The sequence below is a fragment of the Protopterus annectens genome, chromosome 10.part0 (assembly GCF_019279795.1).
Source record: "Protopterus annectens isolate FY-2018-M chromosome 10.part0, PAN1.0, whole genome shotgun sequence".
Lineage (NCBI taxonomy): Eukaryota > Metazoa > Chordata > Ceratodontiformes > Protopteridae > Protopterus > Protopterus annectens.
The window spans coordinates 422576117-422601090 of NC_056744.1; positions in this window are offsets into that span (position 1 = coordinate 422576117).

Genomic DNA, 24974 nt, shown 5'->3' on the forward strand with positions numbered 1-24974 from the left:
GTGTCATACTTACCAGGAGCAGGACTACAGCCTTGGGCAATACCTGGTGGACCTGTGAAAGTTGAGAGTGGGGTAATGTCAGTACCACTACATGCTGCAGCACAACAAGGTAATATGTCCATATATCTCACATTTACAGTAGCTAGTCTGCTACTTGTTGTATTGGTCCCAATTTGCATATGAGTGTATACCTGGGGTTACACCACCCCTAAAGAACAAAGACTTGACCCCCACATAAATGTGTCTACAGCCTGACACACTCACTGCTACAGTATCACAATGCTGATCATAGTAAGCTTACCTGCACAAAGCTGTGGAAACTGTGGCACCCACCTCCAGAATGTACAGTATAATGGATGCCTGGGAGCTGTCGCGTGCGCCTAGGTACACCAGGAAGTCCTCAGTGGCCAAGAGTTCCTGTTCCACTGCAGGGCCTCGATCAGTGACAGCATGATTCCTGGCTATATCTGCTTCCCGTCAAAGTGCAGCATTAATCATATCAGTTGCCCAGTGGTGACCCTCTTCATATGTCCTGCCCTGCAGGCCCATGGCATTAATGTCATGGACAAGGTCTGACCATGATTGCAGCCCACGGTTCCCTATTATGTCTCCCCCTGGAAAACAGGATGTCATCATGCTGACGTAGACCTTGAAAGATTATCTCGTTCTGTGCATCTGAGATGGGTGGTTGTTGTCTGTGGTACATTATCCCTGAAAAACAACACAAGGGGAACACATTACAGGATCAGATACGTGGATGTCCACTATGTACAGATACAGAAAGGCACAATGGCTGGACCTATCCACTGCTTGCTCACACATGGCCTAACCCACAGTGTGACAACATACTATGTGTCTGGATACAACCAAAATAGCAGCATTACTGAGGAATTCCCTGTGTGCCACAATAGTGTCTGCTGTATGATCATGCACCTAACACTCCAATCCACTGTGGTGTGTCCCCTAAGGCCAACCACACAATAATATGTCATAGGACCAATACCAGACAAATAGCAATGTGCTAAAATAACTACTATATAGGGACAATCCGACAACACCAGTGTGACACAATGACAACAGGCAATGCCACCCTGATGTATTGCATGTCCCCTGCAGGTGTAATTCAACAGAGTATCACTGACATGTCAATACCACAGGTCTATAACCAGCTTACTGCTGTGATCCTATGCCCCATACCTCTATCCTCCCATCTGAATCCTGTTATACACAAAAACAGTTACATACCTGCTAAAGTATAGTACTCTTCTGTTGTACTATGCGTCTGGTAAAGTTTCACATAGGCATTCTCTGTGTAAGTAAGGTCTCATACAGAATGGTTCCACATAACCAGCTACCTGCCTTTTAAACATGCTCTCCATCAGCAGGTGATTACCTCTAAACACATCTGTGGTTCTGAAATGCTAATTGAAGCCAAAGCAGCTGTACTGCACTATCATTAGCCAATGACATGCAAGCACTGTGCAATGTATAAGGCCTTCATGTAGACCTGGACGCCTTTCATACCTGTTGAGATGGATACTACTCGGGTGAGGAGACTACATCATCACAAAAGGTAGGTCTGTATCAGAAACCTTTACATAAAGCTGTGTGTACCATAGGCTGCAGCTGCTGTGGCAGGTAGTAGACATAAGGAGAGAGTGTGGACACTTTGGAAGACAACAAGATGTAGGTGTATCTGTATCAGCTGTGTCAGGCCTGTTGTAGAAGCAGTGCCAGGGTGAAGGTACCCTTTACACTCCAATTAAGGCATGTGTTTAAGGTACAGATGTTAGACAACTGTGTATATGACAGAGTACTAGGTGATATATTATACTGCTATACGGATATGTGAAGTGTGCCTCTACCTGCAGGCCTGTGACTTCATGCACTGAAAAGTGACTATTTAATATGCAATGCTTTGTGTGGATAAAGAGTGTATTAGTGATCCATTAATTGCTGTCTTCATGGTAATGTAACTGAAGTGCAACACAACACTGGATTTGAACCCAGTACTGTGTGTGGCAAAATGCACTGTATGGAAGTCATTTAACAGACCGAGCTACTGTATCACTGCTATAACAGGTGTACTTGCAAGATGTTTGTGCACACATACAGGCTCTGACAAACAGTTTCTACATCCATCAGTATGTGCATGACTTTATATGGATGTATTTCTGCTCCAGAGTCCCAGCTAAATATGTATTTTGCCATGAATGCCTTAGCAAGTGACTTTCTACATGTTGCTGATAAAAAAGCACATTTAACTCTGATCACAGGCCTCAGTTACATCCATTATCATGTGTTTGACTGTCTAGTAGTGTACTATTGCACCAGAATCCAAGGGTCATTCCCATTTGTTCCATTACTGTTTATTCCAGTTTGACCTGTGCAGTACGGTGCTCAGCTCCACTGAAACATGCCTAAAGACTGTAATTGGCAATTACCATGTTTTGTTTAAACCACCTGTTTTAATTAAGAGTTATGTGGCATGGAGGGTTAATGCAGTGTGTGAGGGGCTTGGGTTTGAAACATGGCAGAGGTGTTTATTTTGCACATCTGACTTACAATGTTAAAAGCACATATACTCATTATAGCTCTGTTTAGCTGAGCTAAGCAAAGCTGTGCGACACGGCGCACCACCACACAGCTCCGCACTAAAAAAATATGAAGAAAGGAAAAAAGGGGAGATAGGGAAGTGGTGAAATGGGGGCAAGCAGGGGGAAAACATATTGAAAGGCAGGAAAGGATGTACAGGAAGGGTGCAGGAAAGAACCATAGCTATCCATTTTTTGTAAAGCAACAACTCTGCATTTTGACAGCTTTGGAGATAAATTTGGATTCTCAAACCCCAGAGAGAGGGATGAGGACAACATAACTGTGTTGTCAAGCCAATTGGACTGAATTACGTGTGTCCGATGGAGATGTACGAAATAGAGAGCTATGTATGGGACAATATTTTTTTTTTGTGGGACAGGTACCTTTTTTTAAGTTGAGAGTGGAATTTTGGGGAAGGGACATAGGTACATGCGGGGGAGGTAAGTTAGGTAGGTGAGGATGCATTTGTAAACAGACAAGAAAAACAAGACAGCAGATGAGGTGGTGTCTGACACATGAGGGGGGTGAACACCTTTGACAGGGAGTGTGTTGTGGAATCCAAGTCCCATGTGCCTTCAGATGGCAGAAGCATGACTCACGTCCCCACCCATAGGACCATCAGCACTGCTCCTCCACTGCCCCAAGGGTGGCTGTGCTGGAGTATGGGCACCAGGGCAACACTTCTCCACCAGGTTAGCTAGCATGTCCTCTATCTGGTGCAAGCATTGGTCATAGCCACAGTGGACTATCCTGTGCACCAGGACTGATAGCTCATCACGGGTGACCACTCTGCCTCTGCGACCTCTGCCAGAAGGGAATTGAGTCCCGTTCCCTGGGGCAGTACTACACAATGCCACAGATAGTGCAGGGGCAGCAGCTGGAGCACCAGCAGTCTGGATCCCAGAGGTGCTGGGTGTTGAGCAAGGAAGGGGGATCAGCCAGAACTGACCTACCTTGATGTGCTGTGGGAAAGGAAGTAAAGCAATATGTTACAGTTAGTAACAGCCAAACTATTGTTTGTATTAACAGAATGGAACATCATATTTATTAAGCCACATATTAATGTATAGTATGTGCAACACAACATAATGTAACATAACAGTCAGTATGGTAACAGCATGTCAGTATGAAGTAAAGCATACGGCCCACAAAACAGTGAGTTTAACAAAATATGTTAATATTGAATCAAAATAAAACATAACAATATTCAACCACATTTTCCCAAATATATTTAAATAAAATATGTTAATATGAAACCATAATAAAACATAACAATAATCAACCACATCTTCCAATACATAGTTTAACAAAATATGTTAATATTAAATCATAATAATACATTACAGTAATGGATAAATTAAGATAAGGGGTGGGGTGAGAGAGAGAAAAAACATTCCATTAGTGTGATTGCAGATGATATCCCTGACAACCCTGGTCATGCATACTTCTACAGGTGTGTAATGACAGTTGTGATTACAGTGACTAAAATTCTCTTATAGCTGATGTAGCACATACACACCTCTCAAACTGATAGCATGAGACAATTAGGGGCAAGCACTAACAAATGCAGGTGCAGAACTACTCAGAATGTTTTCACATAATGTGAACTTATATAACTACCGGGGTGTTCTGCAAATGGATTTGGTAATACATTGCACTCCAAGTAATAATTTATCTGGTAAACATCTGACAGATGAATTAGTCAGTTCTAATTACATTATGAGAAATCATGACACTTGAGAGGCATGTTTGTGTACAGCAATTAAACTAAACAGCCATCATGGTTTAGTTGGGCATGGGAGTAGGGTCTATATTATAGTCTCAAAAGCTGTCAATATCAAATCTGACATTGTCGACAAGAGAATATCGAATGCTCAGAATCCCGAGCGTGTAAATGGAAATCTCCGTAAAGGGAGGTTTCAATTTACTGCAATGTAATGCAGTCTTGGAGTTGGTATATTTAAGTAGCGGGGGTGTGGGGGGTGCAGGGGGGGGCTTTCCCCTGCTTAAACCCATTAGGGTACTTTTTTTCTTTTTTCTTTTTTTTTTTGCCTTTTTATAAGGTCGATGTATGAAGACATCGACCATATGGTGTTGACCATATGTTGTTCAATGTTTTCAAATATCGATCTTATAATATAGACCCTGGGAGTACAACCCACTTGCTGTGACTGCAGGGGACATTTGCAAATACTTTAATATTTGACTGTATCAGCATAGTATGGACAAGCAAGAGATACAGCCATACTGGAATTACACAATTTTATTTCTGAATCAACAGTGCTGATGCACACATTCTTGTTATTGCGAGTAACATTATGTGAGATCTAAACACAATATATGCTCATAATATGGGCTAACTCATCCTTCACATTTTTGTGTTCTTGGGGAGAGAGAAATTGTGAGAATTACATGACTGATACTGAAAATGTAGTGCTACAGGGAACTGGATTTGAACACAGGACTGTGTGTGGCAAAATGTACAATGTACAAGGAATTTAACAGACTGAGCTACTGAGGCACTGCTGACTACAAGGTGACTGATATTTGCCTGGAAGTCATCTGGAAATGTACTATGAATTGTGGAATACAAGTTACAGGACTTTCTTCTAGCATTCTAGTACTGTTACAGTGTTTTACTAGACTGCAGTGCCAATAGAACATGCATCCATGGTATACAACCATACTCCATATATTACTGCAGCTTTATTTCACTTTCAACAATACAGGTGAACACATACTACTGTTATTGGTTTGCAATATCTGGAAGTCCACACACACAGTATTTGGCTGTGGAGTGGCCTACCTCACCTCATCCATATACCTTTTTTACCTGATGCCTGTGGAAGAAAAAGCATTATGTGACCAGTATTGGCCTAGAGAAATCCTTGAACAATACTATGAGTTATGTAATACAGTTTGCAGCCACTAGGTTTGCATTCTACATCTATTGCAGTGTTATACTTGACTGGTGCAACTTACCTTACAGACTCAATGCATACAGCTCTACTGCAATGGTTATTACAGGTCATTTCTGATGTACATCATTTTCCTTGCTGTTATTGGTATTGTTTCTTGTTATTATTGAACTACAGTTGTTATTATTCATTTATTGCACTACAGATCTAATTCCAACTTTATTGCACTAGAGCTCTAATTCCAACTTTATTGCACTACAGACATTATTGTATATACTTTATTGCAGTTAATGCTTTACTCTTTTTTGATTATTGCACTGTAATTGGCAGAATACATCCATACTCACCATGCTCATGACACAACCTGGCCAGGCACCTGGCATAAGGCTCGACATTGTGAGCCCTCTCATCTGCAGCTGTTGGGAGAGAGGCACACCATTATGCATACCCATTTTGCAGACAATCAGATTACATATTGGTAAAACAGAGGAAAAAGTACTTATATACTTGTGGGGCATTCCCTGCCCTCACTTCTTAGACCCAGGTGTCCAAGGTACCCCTCTTTTGTCTTTTCAGGTTGTCATGGTGGTGATGACACTGCTCACCTGTGTGGGGGATACCAGTAATACTGATGAGTTCTATGGCCAGCTGGTCCTAGGCCTCCACCTCACACTCCAAACCCTGGAAACTGCCCTTCAGCAGCCTATACTCATGGTTTTTCACAAGGAGCCCAACCGTGACCCTGGACTCCTAAATGCCCCACAACTGCACCCAAAAGTACACACCCCCTCCAACATCACCAACCATATCGACAGATGATCGACTCCAATGGTTTCTGCAGAATTCCCACCTAGGGTGCATTATATAGGCTGTTTTCCACCCTTACACGTCTTTGAGCAACAATCAAAAAAGCAGAGCTGAGCAGAGCACAAACACACACAATTGTGGTTTAAGCAAAGCTGAGCATTGCGCAAACATTGGCAGCCATTAACATGTTTATGTGGTGCTTAGGTTTGAACGCAGTTGTGCAGATCGCGGCAGAGCCATATTTTTAAATCTTGTCCATAATGTGAGCAACATAAATACAAAGCACTTTTGAATTCCATGTATTCAAACCATGGACCTACAACACATACAGCCATAACTCTAACCATTAAGCTATGTGGATATTAAGAAATTAGGTATGCTTCGAATATACCACTGAGCTAAGTGTTAGCAGTGCTGAGAACCATGCTGCACCATACAAACACACTTAAACCAACCAATAAATAAATAATTACATCTGGTTTCTATTTTTAGATGTCTGACAGGTGTCTGCCATGTATTTAGGAGATCCACTCAGCTTAGCTGCGCTCCGCTCCATGCCATGCAAATGCCAACAACAAAAAAAACCCATAAAATGTCATTTTGCTTATTAATTACATCCAGTTTCTATATTTAGATGTCTGGCAGGTGCCAGCTGTCTACATGTGAGCACAGCTTGGCATTGCTGTGCTCCACTATGTGCCGTGCAAACATAACTTAAAAAAAATACTGATTCAATATCATGTTGCTTGGCTCACCCTTGGTAGCATGCCATCATTAATATGCATGGTGCGTTGCCGTGGGGGGGGCCAAAGCCATGTACACGGATACATTCCATGTAGGCTCTGCATGTTGCCAACACAGAGTTTATTAATTCTTGGGGTAAATGTAAACAGAGCAAGATAATTGTTAAAGAAATAGTTTAAAATCAGACGCAATAAGAAGAAAATAAACCCCTTGCAGAACAGGTAATCAGAATCCAAGAACAATCTAGCTGAGATACATAAGAAAAATCAATGCCAGTAATTCAAAAACTGTGGGGGTAAATCTGAAAAAAACTGAATCAGGCAAGTCCTGCAGCCAGTAAATTCAACAGGGTGGCACACAGCTACAGCTTAAAGTTGATGCAAAATATATTGCAACATCACAGAAAAAAGCAGCAGAAATCCTTAACACTAGAATCCAGAGTTCACCAGGAATCACAAACAGCCATACATCTGTATAACTGTAGTCTTGAAACATTGTGGTAACAGTCCAAATTGCAGTAGCAGCAGTCTTAGGTCCTGATAATTTCCAAAATTCACCAAGGACCACACACAATAAATAGGAATCTCTTTATCTTGAAGCAATGAACAACTACTCTTGTAATGCTGAACAAAGTGTTATAAAGTCAGTACAAACACATGCTGTAATAGTTAGACCACTGCAGAATGAATACAATATGGAGGCAGTTCCACTAACTAAAGGTGCAGTGCTAAATGCAGAATGCTGATATTTATAACACTAATGATCCTCAGAGATATAGATCCACAACATGTGAAGTCTTAAATATTTTAAACACAATCCTTATCGCCAAAAAAAATGCTCAGGGATGACAGACTAAAATAAAATTATGAATCTAACCACAGCCAACTAGTTAGCCAAGTGGTGCCATCTTGCTGTTTATAGTTAAGCTGTTTATCTTTGCACAGATATTGGAGAATTTGTGAGAGTTTGCTCTCTCTATCTACATAACTGCTGTGGTCTTGTACAAGGCAAATGACTGTGTATGTTTTTTTCCCATAGGAGACTGGATTGCTGTATTATGATGAAGGAGAACAGTTACTTCATGTTATGATGCCATCACTATCTTTTGGTCTTGAACAAAAGCGAGACTAGAGGGGATTGTATGTCAGACCAATAGACTGATGCAGTGAAAGCAGTATTGCAATCAGTATTCTGGATTGTTGTTGTGAATCCAGACTTGCATTCCAGGATGGACCTCTTAATTTACCTGTTGGTCAACACCCTCAGTCCTCATCTTTAGTTATGAACCTGTGGTAGTGGCCAAATGAGTGACATTTTGCACATACAGACAGCAGAAATTAGGTGATTTTGAATGGTTGCTGGGTTCACTCTTAATGATAGTGTGAAGAGCTCATCAGTCTGGTAGGATCTCAAGCAGCAGTTGTGTCTCCTCCAGAGTGGGAAGAGTCAGTTGAAATAGTTTGGGCATCTAGTAAGAATGTGCCCTGGTTACCTCCTTCATGGAGTATACAAAGTAACATTCACTAGGAGAAATTCCCAGAGCTGTGCTAAGATATACTTAATAGACTGTATGTCTCAACTTACTAGGAATGCGTGCCAGTCCTCCTGGATGGGCTACAATCTGTTGCTGAAGATAGAGAAGTGTGTGTTATCTTCCTCAGCTTACAACCACCACACCCCTCACAGAACAAGTTCTTCATAAAATCAATGGAGAGATGGATGGATAAAAGAAAGTCCTCAGCAGACTAAAAAGCAGAGTGTGTATGTGTGTGTGTGTGTGTGTGTGTGTGTGTGTGTGTGTGTGTGTGTGTGTGTGTGTGTGTGTGTGTGTGTGTGTGTGTGCGTGTGTGTGTGCGTGTGCGCGTGTGTGTGTGTGTGTGTGTGTGTGTGTGTGTGTGTGTGTGTGTGTGCATGTGTGTTGTGGGGCTAATAAGCAACTGTGCATTTATGTAAAACAGAGTTGAAATACATTGTGTGGCTTTTTTTTTGTATTATTACACATGGATATCTGATATATGCACAAATAACACAGTAGTTATAATTAATGGGTACCAGGTATATCTGTGGATTAAAATCATTTGACTATTTATGTTGCATTTGGTTATTATTCTGGCTTTACAGGACCAAATCTTTGGTTCTGCAGAATGCCCCTGACTTTGCCTTCTATTTCTGGTCTGTTCCTCATAAAATGTAAGGTTTTCTGACCAATCAGTGTTGTTTGCAGTCATTATATAATGACAGACATTTGAGTTTTAGAATTCATATCATTCAGAAAACACGTGCTAATTTAAAATATATTCTGATTATATAAGAGCAATATTTAAAAAATCTGCCCCTTGCTTTTGGCCTTTGCCCCCATTATGTTTGGGTTTTAGTAATGAGTCTTTATCTAAGAGGTTGAGATTTTGGGCCTTTATTCCCTCCATTATATTTTGACTTTCCCCCTGTCTCTTGAACTAGGAAGTTGAGAGGTAAGTGAAGAAGCAATGGGAGTTTTGTGAAATACTGGGACACCTTACTGTAGCTACTGTTCATACAAAACAACCGTGAAAACTATACATATAATGTGGCCATTATTTTTATCACAATCAGATGTCTTAGGTGTACACAAGTAACAAACTGACTGTAAATGCTGAGATGTCAAATTATATACCACAAAACAAGTGATGATTATATTCCGTGCACTATCCAAAAAATAATAATATATAACAGACAACATGGAATACATTAAGGCAGGGTGTGGGCAACTGCTGCAGTGCTCTGATCTGTCACTTAAAATGTTTGTATGCCTGCTAAAGGAGGCAACAATCTCTGAAGGAATAGAGAAGGGTACTTAAGCAGTAAAATATGCATGAATGCTTGCAAGGTCAACATGTGTAATGTTAAGTTTTTTAGCTCTCTTTGTCATTCTTACTCACTTGGTGTTTGCTGTGAGTTATCCGCTGGTTCAGCTTTTACCATATTTATGGAATGATGTACAGGCACTGTCCACTTTTTGTGATCAGATGATCTACAGAGACAAAGTAGAGCTGTTTCTCACAAGATAAATTGCTTAATGATATATTGCAAATTTGAAATAGATGGTTGTCTACCAATTTAGGATGTTTCTGGAGTCAGGATACCTTTTTATGGCATGGTGATAGTATGATATTAAGGGCACTTCTTGTCTGCTGGAGTGACTTTTTATAATTTTATTTAACATGTGGCTATGTTTCACTATGCAACCTCATCTGTCTAGTGATCCTAGTGGATCCATTTATAAAGCCACCAGGCCATATGGTACCATTCCATGCCAGGGACCACATGGGATTGAGGTCTGTCTGTGGATGAAAATAGCATGCCCTATTGTCACCTGCTCAGTTTAAGTAGTCATTAGTCTGACTTTGCAAGACTGGTATGTAGTTCTGTTAATTAAGTTGAAGTATGTTTTGACTGTTGTTATGTTATTCATTATTTAACTTTTTGTTAATTGGGTAAGCTCACTAGACACATACATACATTTTCAGGGGTGACATGGGAACACTGTGGTTAGTTAACTTGCTCAGAGCAGAGGTGGAAGGAATTAAACAATGTGCTCTAGACTATATGAAGTTGGTCATTAGCAGCTCAGAGCCTTAGCCTCTATGCTAACTGCCAAATACTTTACAATGACATCTGTGTGTTTGTGTGAAATAATATTTGCATGCATAACTGTGGCTATATTTTTATCATAATCATATGTTTGAGGTATACACAGTTAACAAAGTGGCTACAAGTACTGAGTGGGGATAGTCTGCCAATGGGTAAGTGTAACTTACCCCTTGTCATTTATTCATTTAAATAATATTTATTCTAGGTTTGAAACATATCTCTCAACTTTTTTGCTCATGAGTTTTGAATAAAGCCAATAACGATGTGGGACAAATAGGTCCAAAATCAGAGACATTTTTTTTAAATATTACTTGCTTAAAAGGTTAATACAACATGTTTTGCATTAATGTGTATTTTCTGAAAAATAAGATGTATGAAACTCTAGTGGCTGGCATTACTGATTGACTGTAATCCTCAGTGATATACCACAAAATCATAAATTTTATGAAGGACAAGGCAAAATATGAAATTAAACCACAGATGTTCAGCAAAAGTCTGAACAGTTGATACACATGCTTTGCAGGGCTACTGTATTTTTGTGTGAAATAAGTTGGAATACTTTACTGTGGGAGAAATAAATTTGAAATACATTACTCTGTCCTTTTTTATCATAATCAGATGTCTGAGATGTGCATAGTAAATGACATGGAATAGCTGCTGGGTGGGAGTAAGAGGTGTCTGTGTTTGAAATCAATTTACTGTGTTGTTTGCTTATTTTGAACCGTCATTAATCTGGCTTTGAAAGACTAGTGTATACTTGTATGAAATACATTGGAATGCTCTAATGTGGCTAATTTGCATCTCTATGAAACAAACTTGAAATATATTTCAGTGGCTGCTATAATAATAACTATTATTACTATATTATAATTATTAATATTACTATTATAATTTTTGTAGCACACATGAGATCTGTACAAAGACAAGAATTTGGCTACAATTACTGGGTACTGAAAATGATAGGCCATGCTCTCATGATCAAGTTAAATAGCCACTAGATTGGCTTTGTAAGGACAGTGTGCATGTATGTAATTTGGAACCAGGAACCAGGAAACAAAGGTAAACCAATACACACTGAAAAGTAACCGATCTCCAAACACAACTGGAACAGCAAGCCAAGGAGGAACTCAGCAACAGATAAAAACTTTTTTTCAATAAAAATCAGTGAAGATACACAAAATAAAAAATCAGATTAAATGCTTTTATCCAAAATCAACCAGACTTAATCAGAATCAGTGATACAAACCAATAAACTCATTTTTATAGTCCTCCCTGCAAATCACATGATCAAACTTCACTTATTTAGAATAATTACATATTAAAAGTTTAATGTACTTAACAATTGACATAATTAAAGTCACAGGAACCTAACAAAAAGTCAACACATTCAATCATTTTAAGTCATAACGAAATGTTTCAGACTCTGTCATATATCATAAGACTTTAATTTCAAAACACTACTAATAGATTTGTGGTAATTCAAACGAGGGGGGCTGTGGCATTTAACTTGAGTTGCCACCGCAAATCCAAAACTTCAAGTAAATCTGCCCAAGGGTCCCACCCTGGAATTCTTGACAACTTGGTCAAGACCAAAAAAAAAGATAATTGTGATCAGGATGTAAATTTATATGTCTGGCCAAAGAGTTTTTAAAATTTTTCTTTCTAATATCCAACAGATGCTCGTATATACAATCTCTTAGCTTTCTTTGGGCTTTACCCATTTAAAACCCATTACAATTCTGACACAAGGCAAGATAAATCACCCCATGAGAATTGCAATTACAGTGGAATCCAGGTTTTATAGAAATACCATTTACTATAACCTTGTCACTGACCAATATATACTTACATTGGCTAAAAAAAACCCACATCTTACATATCCAAATTTCTTATGACTTACTAAAGTACTCATTATGTTCTAAAATATTCTTAAGGGTTCTGCCTCTTTGATAAAAAAAAGGCCTGTCTCCTACTTTTTCATTAATGTTGAACCAGGAGAAAACAAACCACTTCTAGCACATCATGTTTCTAATGTAATGATCTTTCAACAAATACTCCATAATAATAGACAGGTTGTGATTACTTCTGACGGTGGAACTTTGACTAACCCTATCAGACACTGAGTGGTAAAACGTCCTCAATAAAGGCAAAAGGTCTCTATTTTCTCCCTTGTCTGACACCTCAGATCTCACTCTAGATATTAAAAGAGCAGGATACTCTCTAGCTCTAGTTAAGAACATATTAGTCAGTTGTTGACTTTCTGACATAAAATCATTATCCTCAGAAACCATTCTGGCCAGAAAGATAAACTGCCCTTTAACTATAACACATTTATGATTTTGAGGGTGGAGACTCTTGTAATGTAAAAAACTATTACAATAGGTGGGTTTCCTATATATACTACTAACAGAACATTGCTTACAATTATGTTTGGATAATTTAACATCCAAATAATGAATGATCCGGTGGTCAAAAGTATAAATAAACGTAAGGAATGTTGTAGTGAAATTTAAATAGTCAATGAGAACACTAATCTCACTACTGGGTCTACCCCAAATAATAAATAAATCATCCAAGCACCAGATATATAATTTCCAAGACTTGGTGACTGGATTATTAAAAATAAACTGTTTTTCCCACTGGATTAAGACAATATTGGCAAAGGTGGGGGCACAAGAAGGCCCCATAGCCATACATTTGACCTGGTGAAAATATTGCCTCCAAAAACACATAATTGTCTTTAAGAACAGTCTCCATGCACACATCCCACATGTAAATCTCACTATCAATCAAGTCAGTTGATTCTCACAAAAAAATCATGGAGCCAAGTCAAACCCACAGAGTGGGGCATTACATTGAACAACTCTACAACATCGATAGTGAGAAACACATAATTATTGGAATAGTCCAAGTCCTTTATCTTCAATAGGAAGTCTCAAGAGTCTTAGCATAAGTGGTTAAAGGATTCCATCCATTTTTTATCTTTCAGATCCACATACTTCACCAATGGGTGAGTTTTTGACTTTGCAGCATTAACTATTGGCCTCATAGGTGGATCAATGGTGCTTTTGTGTATTTTTGGAATACCAAAAATACTAGGAACACAAAGAAAATTTGACCTGAAAAACATTCATATAACTCAGGATCAATGATATCCTGGTCAAACAAATCTTTTAATAAATGATCAATTTTCCTATAAGTCATATAAATCATGTAAAAATAGGTTTCCTCATATAATTCACAGTCCAACAAATAAACATTCGTTTTATCTAAATAGTCCTCATTATTCATGATAACCCCCTCCCCTTTATCCAGCTTTCTTACACTTAAATGTTTGTTGTAGGCCAACTCAAATAACAACAAACATTCAGAAGAAGTTAGGTTTGAACCAGCTGAATGTAAATGTTTCCAATTATGCAAAACTATGAAGTCGTATTCCACTAGCTTTTCAAAAATAAGTAAGGGTAATGATGGGGGGGGGGGGATTAAAAATACTCCTATGTCTTATAAGCAAATCGTCACAACAAATGTTATTGTCATTAAATATCAAACAAAAATTCCATTTTCTTAAATAAAGAGTTGTTTGAATGAGTAATCTATCAATCCTGAAGTTACACGCCAGAACAAAGATCATTCCCTCACTTAAAAGACTAGCGTGTCACTCAACACATTCAAAATTACTGTAATCGTAATGACTTGAAGTCACCTGCTTTGTTGTTCACTACTTGCAACCTGGAACCTGTATTCAAAGAAGATTTCAAATCCAATACTAATTGTGCTTGTGAGGGTAACTGGTGTTGCAGTAAACATGCTGTTTTTTCCAGTTTGAGGGTTGATAGACAGTTCTGTACATCGGAGGCAGACCCTGCTGTCATTCCATCCTGTTCTTCAATCTTTCTGACATCCAAACTGTACTGTTAACCAAAGGGGACTGCTCATAATTGTCAAACTCATCCTTGTCTGCCAAAAGCCCCTCATCATTGGCTAACTGGTGGCAAGAATACTTCCTATTGGAGGAATGTGGTTTAGGATAAGCAGTGCCTCCATGTACTCAATCCTGTCCCTCTCAAACTTTTTATCTTTCCTCTTTTTAATACTATGGATTTCCTTGTTAATATGGTAAAAAAAAGTATTGTAATCATTAATACAGTGCTCAAAAAGCAGGTCCTGGGTAATACGGTGGTCTAGTTTAGCAGCATCAACCACCACTACATCAATCTCTTTTTGATTATGTTTAATAAGGCACACTAGCAGGTCACACCTGTGCCTATCAAACAAGGTAATGAGTTCTTTGTATAAGGAAGGTTCAAGCACCATCCCTGTAGGAAACCTCCAAGAGTGCAACCCCTTGGGAATCCTTTCAACTGTCAAACACTCACGGAAATAGATGTTTTCTAACTGCAATTTGTGACATTTTAAAAGTGTATGTTCAAGTTTATCCATAAGGTGCTTCAAGGAAGGAGTATCGACAGGCTCTTTATGTAATTTGGAATACTTCAATGTGGTTATTTTTTTAATCATAGTTAGACATGAGAAATGTACAAAGTCAGTTAAGTGTCTGTAACTGAGTACACATATTGGTGGGTTATAATGCGTATAATTCAAGAGGTTTATTATATTGTTATGATTATAATTAGAAGTATATTGATTATAATTCAAGAGTTTTTTATAGAAATGTACTGAAATAGATAATAGTGTTATTAGTTTTAGTAAATGTATTTCACTTCTTACTGGAAAATATGTAAAGACTATGAAGTTAAAAATGGTCAAACAAATGCTACTTTTATGAAACAATAACTATAATTTTTAAAGAATCTGGTATGTAAGTATATATTTAAAACAGGATCCCTGTCAGATGCTTGAGTTGTAGAAAGCCGAAGACCATATGGTCGAGACCATATGGCCGAGGTTTTGCAACCTCGAAAAAAAAGTAAAAACATGAAAATGAAATAAAACAACTTACCGTGAAGTTTTTGCAGGGGGACAAGTCCCCCTGCATCCCCCACACCTCCTGCTATTTAAATATACCAACTCCAAGATCACACTACAATGAGGAAATGGCAAATCTTAAAACAAAATGTTCAAGTTTGAAAAACTTTGGTCATATGGTCTTCAACATTCTGTAACTTGAGCATCTGATAGGAATCCTTAAAACAATTAGGAGAGGGATCCCCAAGATGCATTTATGCATGGTGCTTAAAAATAAACTCAAGTATAGGCCCCATAGTTTGAAAACTACAGAGTACATTTAGAACTTTACTGAACCCAATCAGTCTGGCCTCATTCACTGGCAGGAACTCACACTTACATGCAGTTTACTTCCACATGCACTGCTACAGGCACACAGGTAAAAACAACTGTGGCACCATACAAACAATCATTTCACAGTGTGTTTACATAGTATTTTCTGGACTAGTTGCTAGACACTTTCCCCCAGATTTAAAACAAAAACAGCCAAACAAACTACTGAAAATGAAAACCACGAAGGAAGCTAACTGCAGATGTAATAAATATTCCAATGAACAAGCGGTAGCTTTAAAAACGATGATGTTAGCACTTTTATTAACCAAGAACTTTCGGAAGGTATACTAACCCTCCTTCCTCAGACAAAACAGTTAAAATCAATGAGGGGAAGAGGTTAAATACTTATAACCCCTCCCTAATTAACAAGTTTTAATTAATGATACACATTCATTTAGGACATGAGGAGATAAAGCAGGTTTGATTCTAACTTCGGCTGTTTCCCTTGGGGTCAGTTTATTTTGGTTAGGCCTATCCCACATTCCTTAGATGCTTCACTATTTAGTCTTCTTTTCCCTGTCCATAATCGGTAGCTTGTTGTTTCTTGGTTTTGGACAATAGGTCTCCTATAGTTATGATCTTTGGTTAGGTTTCAGGCAGCCCCTATTAGGCGAACTTCATTTTTGCATTTGTTATTGGGGGGCATTAGGGTTTTGTTTTTTCATGTCTATATAGGGCAACATTATTAGATTTGAAAGAACTGCTTTCTTTCTGCCCTATTTGTTTTTAATACAAGTTATCAGTGTTCATTTAGCTAATAAGATCATTTTTAGTATTTATTTGTATGTATAAAAATCGGAATAACTAGAATGTAGTTTTTATGGAGGCATCTCTTTTAAAAGGTTTTTAAAGAATAGTACGATATTACATATGTGTGCACATATATAAAAGATGCCTTTTTGTGTAACCAAGACGAAAAAGCAGATTGTGTCCTAAATGAATGTGTATCATTAATTAAAACTTGTTAATTAGGGAGGGGTTATAAGTATTTAACCTCTTCCCCTCATTGATTTTAACTGTTTTGTCTGAGGAAGGAGGGTTAGTATACCTTCCGAAAGTTCTTGGTTAATAAAAGTGCTAACATCATCGTTTTTAAAGCTACCGCTTGTTCATTGGAATATTTATTACATCTGCAGTTAGCTTCCTTCGTGGTTTTCATTTTCAGTACTTTCCCCCAGATTCAACAAGCAGCCATGCAGGAATAAGTTATTCCTGCATGGCAGGGGTCATTCCTGTTCAACACGGCAGCATGCCATGCATATGCATGAAGGCGCACTGCCATGCTGTAATATATACATGGAAATGTGTATGAGTACAGGGGGTGTGTCTGAAAGCAGTGCTCTCACAAGATACACACCTCCTGCATAACAGAAGTGCCGTACAACAATTTAAAATGAGCGAGAATGCTCCTAACACCCCCAACCCATCAGGGTAAGAAATCTAGACATAGCCATAAGGTACAATCATCCCTACCAAGCCAAAAGTTGAGAGAATAACAGATTTAGCATAAGCACATAGCGCACACCTCCCAACCCATCAGAGTAAGGAATGTGCACAAAGCCATAAGGGACAATCATCCCACAAAGCAGAAAGTTGATGGAATAACAGGTTCAGTATTAGCACGGATATTCTGAAGGGTACAAATAAAAAACATAACAAACACATTTTTTTTTATATGCTAGAACGTTTAAGCATAGCTGTGCTGGTGTGCCCATTGCTTAGCTATGCTTAGCCTAACTGAAATGGCAGGGTAAGTTAAAAGGCAATAGACATCCAGCACCAACATAAGTGCAATAGTCTAATGGTTAGAGTGTACACCTTGCATGTAGTCATTCATTGTTTGAGCATCACCAAAACCATTTCCATTTTGGATGTGTAAAGATCAAAATTTTAATTTTTTGCATATTTATGTAAGAAGTAACTGATTTTTCTCAACCAGAGTAGTGTATAAGGCCCATATCTGAGGTGTCAGTGTAATAAAGTAGTGAAACCCCCATATAAACACAAGTGCCCCATGCAGTATAGTCACACAAGAATAAATTAATCAAAGCACATTGGGGGATGACAGGGAAGGTAAAATCTATATTATGTAATGAATGATAAATCAATCCCATACAGGTGGTAGACCAATATAATAAAACATAAGCAGTGCTAAGCATTGCACAGCTATGTTGACCGGGTGTAAGCTTTATGTAGATATGAATACTAAGCAATGGATAGCCCAGCTAAGTGGATTTGCCCATTGGTAAGCAATGCTGAACCTGCCCCTTTAATCACTGTCAACTTTAGCTAAGCAGGTTTACCCATAGCTTAGCTTAGCTCAGCATTTTCAAAACCGTCCAATCATGGCAAACAGTGATAAACCAGCTGTATTTAAACCCTGCAGGTGGGAATGCAGCTCATAACTGGTTGTAGCTCTCCACTGTAGGCAGTATGGCAGGAGTTGGAGAGGGCATGCGCTTCTGGGCAAAGAGCTGGGGCATACAGGAGTCCAAGGTCATGGTAGGACTCCTGGTAAAAAAAAACATGACATGAGACTGCTGCAGGACCAGTACCAGGGCCCCCAATATAAAACGGAAACCTGGGAAAGTCTCACCCATGATCTCACCAGTGCCACTGATATCCCTCAGACTGGTGAGCAGGTCCAGTGCCACTATGCTGACTTGAAATGGAGGAAGAGGGAGCTCTTGGAACAGTGGGTCCAAGAAGCAAGATACAGGGGAGATGTCCAGCATTCTGTAAGTATTCATAGAAATAATTGTTTACCAAAGTCCAGCCTGTGTATGTGATGGATAGGTATGCATAAATGTTTCTCTGTTTTCATTACAGCTGCAGCTGAGCAGGTAGTGAACCAGGAAGCCCATGCCAGCAGGTTGCAAAGGCTGCATTGTGAGGCTGGTGAGTAGCAATCCTGCTTGTAGTAGTCATACCAAATAAATATAAAGGAGTAAAATGTCACCTGGCAGTATAAAAAATGTGTATGGTTTCCACTGAATAAACCAGACAATATGGCAGTAATAGTCCCATATAGGTCATATTTAAATAAAAGTGTAACTGCCTGGCAATAAAGTTCTAAATCCTGGACTGGTTTTGTTTACTCTGGTATTGTATGGCCTCACATGTTGCATGCAGCAAGATCTGGTATGTGAATAGTACTGTTGTGTCAACTGTTTCTCACACTGTGCTACATAAAAAAATATGTCTTGGAATGTCTGTATAAGAATGTTGTAATTACAAAGTCAGATTGTACAACCAAGAGAGACTTAGATAAAAAACACTGAAGGAAGAAACAGCACTTTCTAAATAGCGCACTCTGATGAAACTCAAATTGTTGTATTTTTAGCACACACAGCCATGGGTCGAATCCCGGGAGTAGTAGTAAGCCGTATGCAGAATTATATCTAGGAATCTGGGAATATGTGTAAAAACAGTCAGGTAGTGTTAAAAAATATTCACTCCACAGGTCTACCAAGTAAGAGAAGTAGAATGTAACTATAAGACACAGTCCAAACGCAGAGCAGCACTTAGTAGAGACGGGGATTCACGCAATGAATATGTAAAATCATAAACAAAGCACCATATGCGTGATCCTCTAATGGCAATAAAACGCTAAATAGTTCCAATATTCAAGACACGATATGCACTTTTGTGAGCTCAATAAAACTTTTATTCCAAACCAGAGTGAGCGCTTTCGCCAACAGGCTTCTTCGGACTCTTATTACAGGTTAAAATTAGGCTTGTTTAAAAACCCCTCCATGATTTATCATTGGTTGCTAGACTCATTATTATTATTACAAGGCGTATTTTAAAAGTGATACATACATTATATACTAAACTGTTTAAAACCACAACCTCTTTCAAAAATACTAATACCTAAGATGTTATTAACTAAAACACTTAATAGCAAAACCTCAAAATTATGATAAATGTATATCCAGACTAGCTGTTTACTAAAAATTAACAATTGCACATTCCCCTTCAAAACTAACTACAAATGTGTTCTTATTAAAAGTTAGAGTCCATTGGAGCTGGGAAATATGTCATAGCTTTCTGTAAGACAGGGATCGGGTTATATAGTCCAATATTGTCAAAATGTAATAGTTTAGCAGCTGATTTATGGCAACCTACGACCTAGTAATTGATGAATGTGAGGTAACAAATAATATTATTGTAATTTCTATGCAAAGAACTGAAACAATAAAAATATATGCCCACTCAGTTAATATGAAGCAATGAAACATGAAATAAACAGCAATCAATATTACATAACAAAATTCTAGAGAGTCATTCTAATAGATCTCCACTTATGTTGCCATAATTACACTAATGGATATAATCCTCCATTTATAAACAATATGACTACCTTGTTCTACGTAATCTTCTACTTTTTAAAAAAGGTTTGATCTGTACCTTATCATTGAGACCAGGGGGTGTATCTGATCTCAACCTGATAATCCACCTGGTTTCATGTTCTAATGTTCTGTTGATCAAGTCACCTCCTCTAAAACCTTCTAAGACAATTTGGATGACACAAAACTTAAAGGTATGATGTGTACCTGCCAGCTTATTATGCCTAGCTAACGCATTGACATCTGAACCCACTCTAATTTGATAATTATGTTCTCTAATACGTTCCTTGAGTGCTCGGTTGGTCTTCCCTATATAGTAAGCAGTGCATAAATTACAAGTGGCGACATAAACCACATTCCTACTGTCACAATTAGTATTAGTACTGAAACTGAAAATGGGTCCTGTGGTAGGATGTGTGAAAATCATCTCATTGTTGATAAAAACGCACTGATTACATCTACCAATGATAAGGTACAGATCAAACCTTTTTTAAAAAGTAGAAGATTACGTAGAACAAGGTAGTCATATTGTTTATAAATGGAGGATTATATCCATTAGTGTAATTATGGCAACATAAGTGGAGATCTATTAGAATGACTCTCTAGAATTTTGTTATGTAATATTGATTGCTGTTTATTTCATGTTTCATTGCTTCATATTAACTGAGTGGGCATATATTTTTATTGTTTCAGTTCTTTGCATAGAAATTACAATAATATTATTTGTTACCTCACATTCATCAATTACTAGGTCGTAGGTTGCCATAAATCAGCTGCTAAACTATTGCATTTTGACAATATTGGACTATATAACCCGATCCCTGTCTTACAGAAAGCTATGACATATTTCCCAGCTCCAATGGACTCTAACTTTTAATAAGAACACATTCGTAGTTAGTTTTGAAGGGGAATGTGCAATTGTTAATTTTTAGTAAACAGCTAGTCTGGATATACATTTATCATAATTTTGAGGTTTTGCTATTAAGTGTTTTAGTTAATAACATCTTAGGTATTAGTATTTTTGAAAGAGGTTGTGGTTTTAAACAGTTTAGTATATAATGTATGTATCACTTTTAAAATACGCCTTGTAATAATAATGAGTCTAGCAACCAATGATAAATCATGGAGGGGTTTTAAACAAGCCTATTTTTAACCTGTAATAAGAGTCCGAAGAAGCCTGTTGGCGAAAGCGCCACCTGGTTTGGAATAAAAGTTTTATTGAGCTCACAAAAGTGCATATCGTGTCTTGAATATTGGAACTATTTAGCGTTTTATTGCCATTAGAGGATCACGCATATGGTGCTTTGTTTGTAACTATAAGACAGTTGAAGTATACACTGTGTACAAACATACCACTGCCCAAACCAAGGCCATAAGGTATTGTAATAATACCTGTAGAGTAATGATTAGAGCAATGATCATTAAAGTTGTGAGTACTGCAAAGATATACAAGTTGTTAATTGGCATCTCTCCCCCACCACCACCACCACCATATTTGCAACAATAATCTAAACACACATATCAATGGGTATGTTTTACACCAAACCTACTGATGGGATATATGTCCTATTGTTCAACAAATATTGAAATGTGTTTCTATAAATGGTCCATGTTGAAATACTATCATTGGTGGCCTGTTGCTATCAATCTAACCTGCATGCCGTTGTAATGGCCATTGTGGTTCCATATATGCATGTGTTCTGTTTGCTATGCAACGCTTCCAAATCTGTGTTTTGGGTTAATGGGAATATATATTCATGCTGTAATAACTAATCCTGGATTGTTTTGACTATTACTAACCCACATATGTTCTAAAACTGTAACACCATAGCACATTTGGGAAGGTTGGTCCCAGCGGACCCACCTCTCCCACCTCATCTGGCTGTGGCAACAGGCCCCAACATGTCTGGGACCCACCACAGGAACTCCTCATCCACTGGTCCTGCACCACCTTTGGGTGGAACCACCTCAGGGGATGGGGCTCGCCCCCCCAGGAGTGGGCGTGGACAGGATCCTGTCACCTAAAGCCAGGTCCGGGATTTGGTGCGTAGCTAGCTCCGAAAGGAGTCTGGACATCTGCTATGCCAGCTTGAGGGCCACATGGCACAATTAGAAGGTCAGCCTGCCCCTCCTGCTCAGCCCCCAGAGCAGCCACCTTCAGGGCCATGAAGGTGCAGTGGTGACTGCACATGGGTGAGGACCTCAGTCCCACTGTTTCCATTTGGGGGCTCATGGGCTTCTGATTTCTAAACACCCCTCCCTGTCCAAAGTGTTTACCCCCCACATGTGTCATATACTGCCCCTGTATGCTGTCTTGTCTGTTTTGTCTGTCTTCCTACCCAACCTACCTCCCCAAATATACCTACTAGCCTTCCACAACATACCACTCTCACCTTAAAAAAAAAGGGCAATCTGTTTCGCCCAAAAAATTCCACCCCATACATAGCTGTCCATTTCACACACATGTGCACTGGACACATGTAATCTGGTCTAATTGGCTTCACAACACATTATTGTTGTCCTCACCCCTCTCTCAGGGGTTTGAGTGTCCAAATCTACCTCCAATTTCAGTTTATATGCACAGCTGTTGTTGTAGAAGAAACAGACAGCTATGGACCTTCCCTACACCTGTCTTGCACATCCCTAGCTAGTTTCCCTATTGTCTTTCCCTCTGCATGCCCCCTTTTTCACCACTTTCCTATCACCCCTTTTTTTTAAAGAAATTAGCATGGGGTAAGTGGTAGTAAGCACTTCTAAGCAGTAGTAAGCAGGATTTAGCCTGTTTGCATGGTGCTAAGTAATGCCTACACAGATTAAACACTTTCAGGCTAACTGTCTGTAAGCATATTTAACCAGAAGTTAGCATTGCTTACCGCTGTTAAGCCCACTTACAACTGCTTAAAAGTGCCTTAATCACTCTGTATCCAACAGCCCTTGTTCTGCCAAACAACAATATAATCAGCTCTTGCAAGTATCGAACCCAGGACCATGCATTCCATAGCCACAGCAATTTATCAATTTAGCCATCTGAGCTGTAGATAGGTTTGATGTTTTCTCAAACATATCATGCAGCATACTCATTCAACAGTATGGAAAATGTATTTATATATATATATATATATATATATATATATATATATATATATATATATATGTGTGTGTGTGTGTGTGTGTGTGTGTGTGTGTGTGTGTGTGTGTGTGTGTGTGTAAAATAGTGCATTCAGACATTGGATCCACACTCTGAACCTCTCACTGCAAAACATCTGACCCAAGGCACTGTAAAATGGGGTAAAGGGGCCCAAAAAAGGGACCTCTTGAAATTATTGCCATTATCCCTTCCTCCATACCTGGACTGCTCTGCCTTGCAAAAAATAACCAGTCCTTGCAAGTTTTGAACCCAGGACCCGGCACAACAAGTTACCACTAAGCCATCTGAGCTGTAAGATGTTGGGATGATTTCTCTTACACATCATGCAGAACAGTCAGTCTACCATAAGGAATGTACAACTTGGAAGCAATAAACATTCTAATGATGCACACACACACACACACACACACACACACACATATATATATATATATATATATATATATATATATATATATATATATGTATATATATATATATATATATACACACACACACACACACACATATATATATATATATATATATATATATATATATATATATATATATATATATATATATAAAATTATAGATATATATAAAGAGAGTATATATAGGGGGTGCACAGAATATCAAACAGCCATTATTCCTACAGTTGCCACCTTTTCAAATGGCCAGTGTCTGATTATTTCCTACAAATGAGAATGATTGCATGAAACATATACCCACACACAATGCAAAGGAAATGACACCACACAGTTTGCATGCATATAAATGTTTATTTGTGCACTATTTCAGTTGTTTATGCCATTTCTTATAGCATTTAGGTGTTTGAAATACATAATAACTGATTAATGCAACTCTCAAAGAAACAATATAGCAGTAATCTGCAAAACATAACATACTTTGCTGTCTAGGCTAAAGCCTTCAAGTAGTACAACAGTAAAAAACACACTTGCCTTGAAGACCGGAATCAATCAACACTTATAATTGCAGATGTAGTCCAACAGCCTCCAATTACACTCTGTAGTCAACCCCCCAGGGGGAAAGGTATCAATTATCACTATGTAAATGTATCCGTTAGATAGCAATGCTTAACTTAAAACATCACTATCACACTGACAAACAGAATTGTGTGCAAGACAATAAGCTCTAGCCCACCACTGTTCCCATGGTGAAACATATGAAAATGTACAGCCATATACCTTTATGCTTCTTATTACTGATATTCCTCACATGTTGTAACAACCTAGGTTAAAAACATTTAATACCCCTCCCCCATAAAATGTCTTACAAGGGCATATAACAGTGTTCTCTATACACTGACCTCCAGACTGTACAGGGTCACACATGTTTTGTCCAGCTGTAGCCCTCATATATATGGACCCTACCCCACAACTTTTGTGGGAGTCCACAACATCACTGGAATGATAACAGGAATGTCAGCACTAAATAATGATAGACCATACCTATCAACCTCTTACTGCATGACATCTGGAC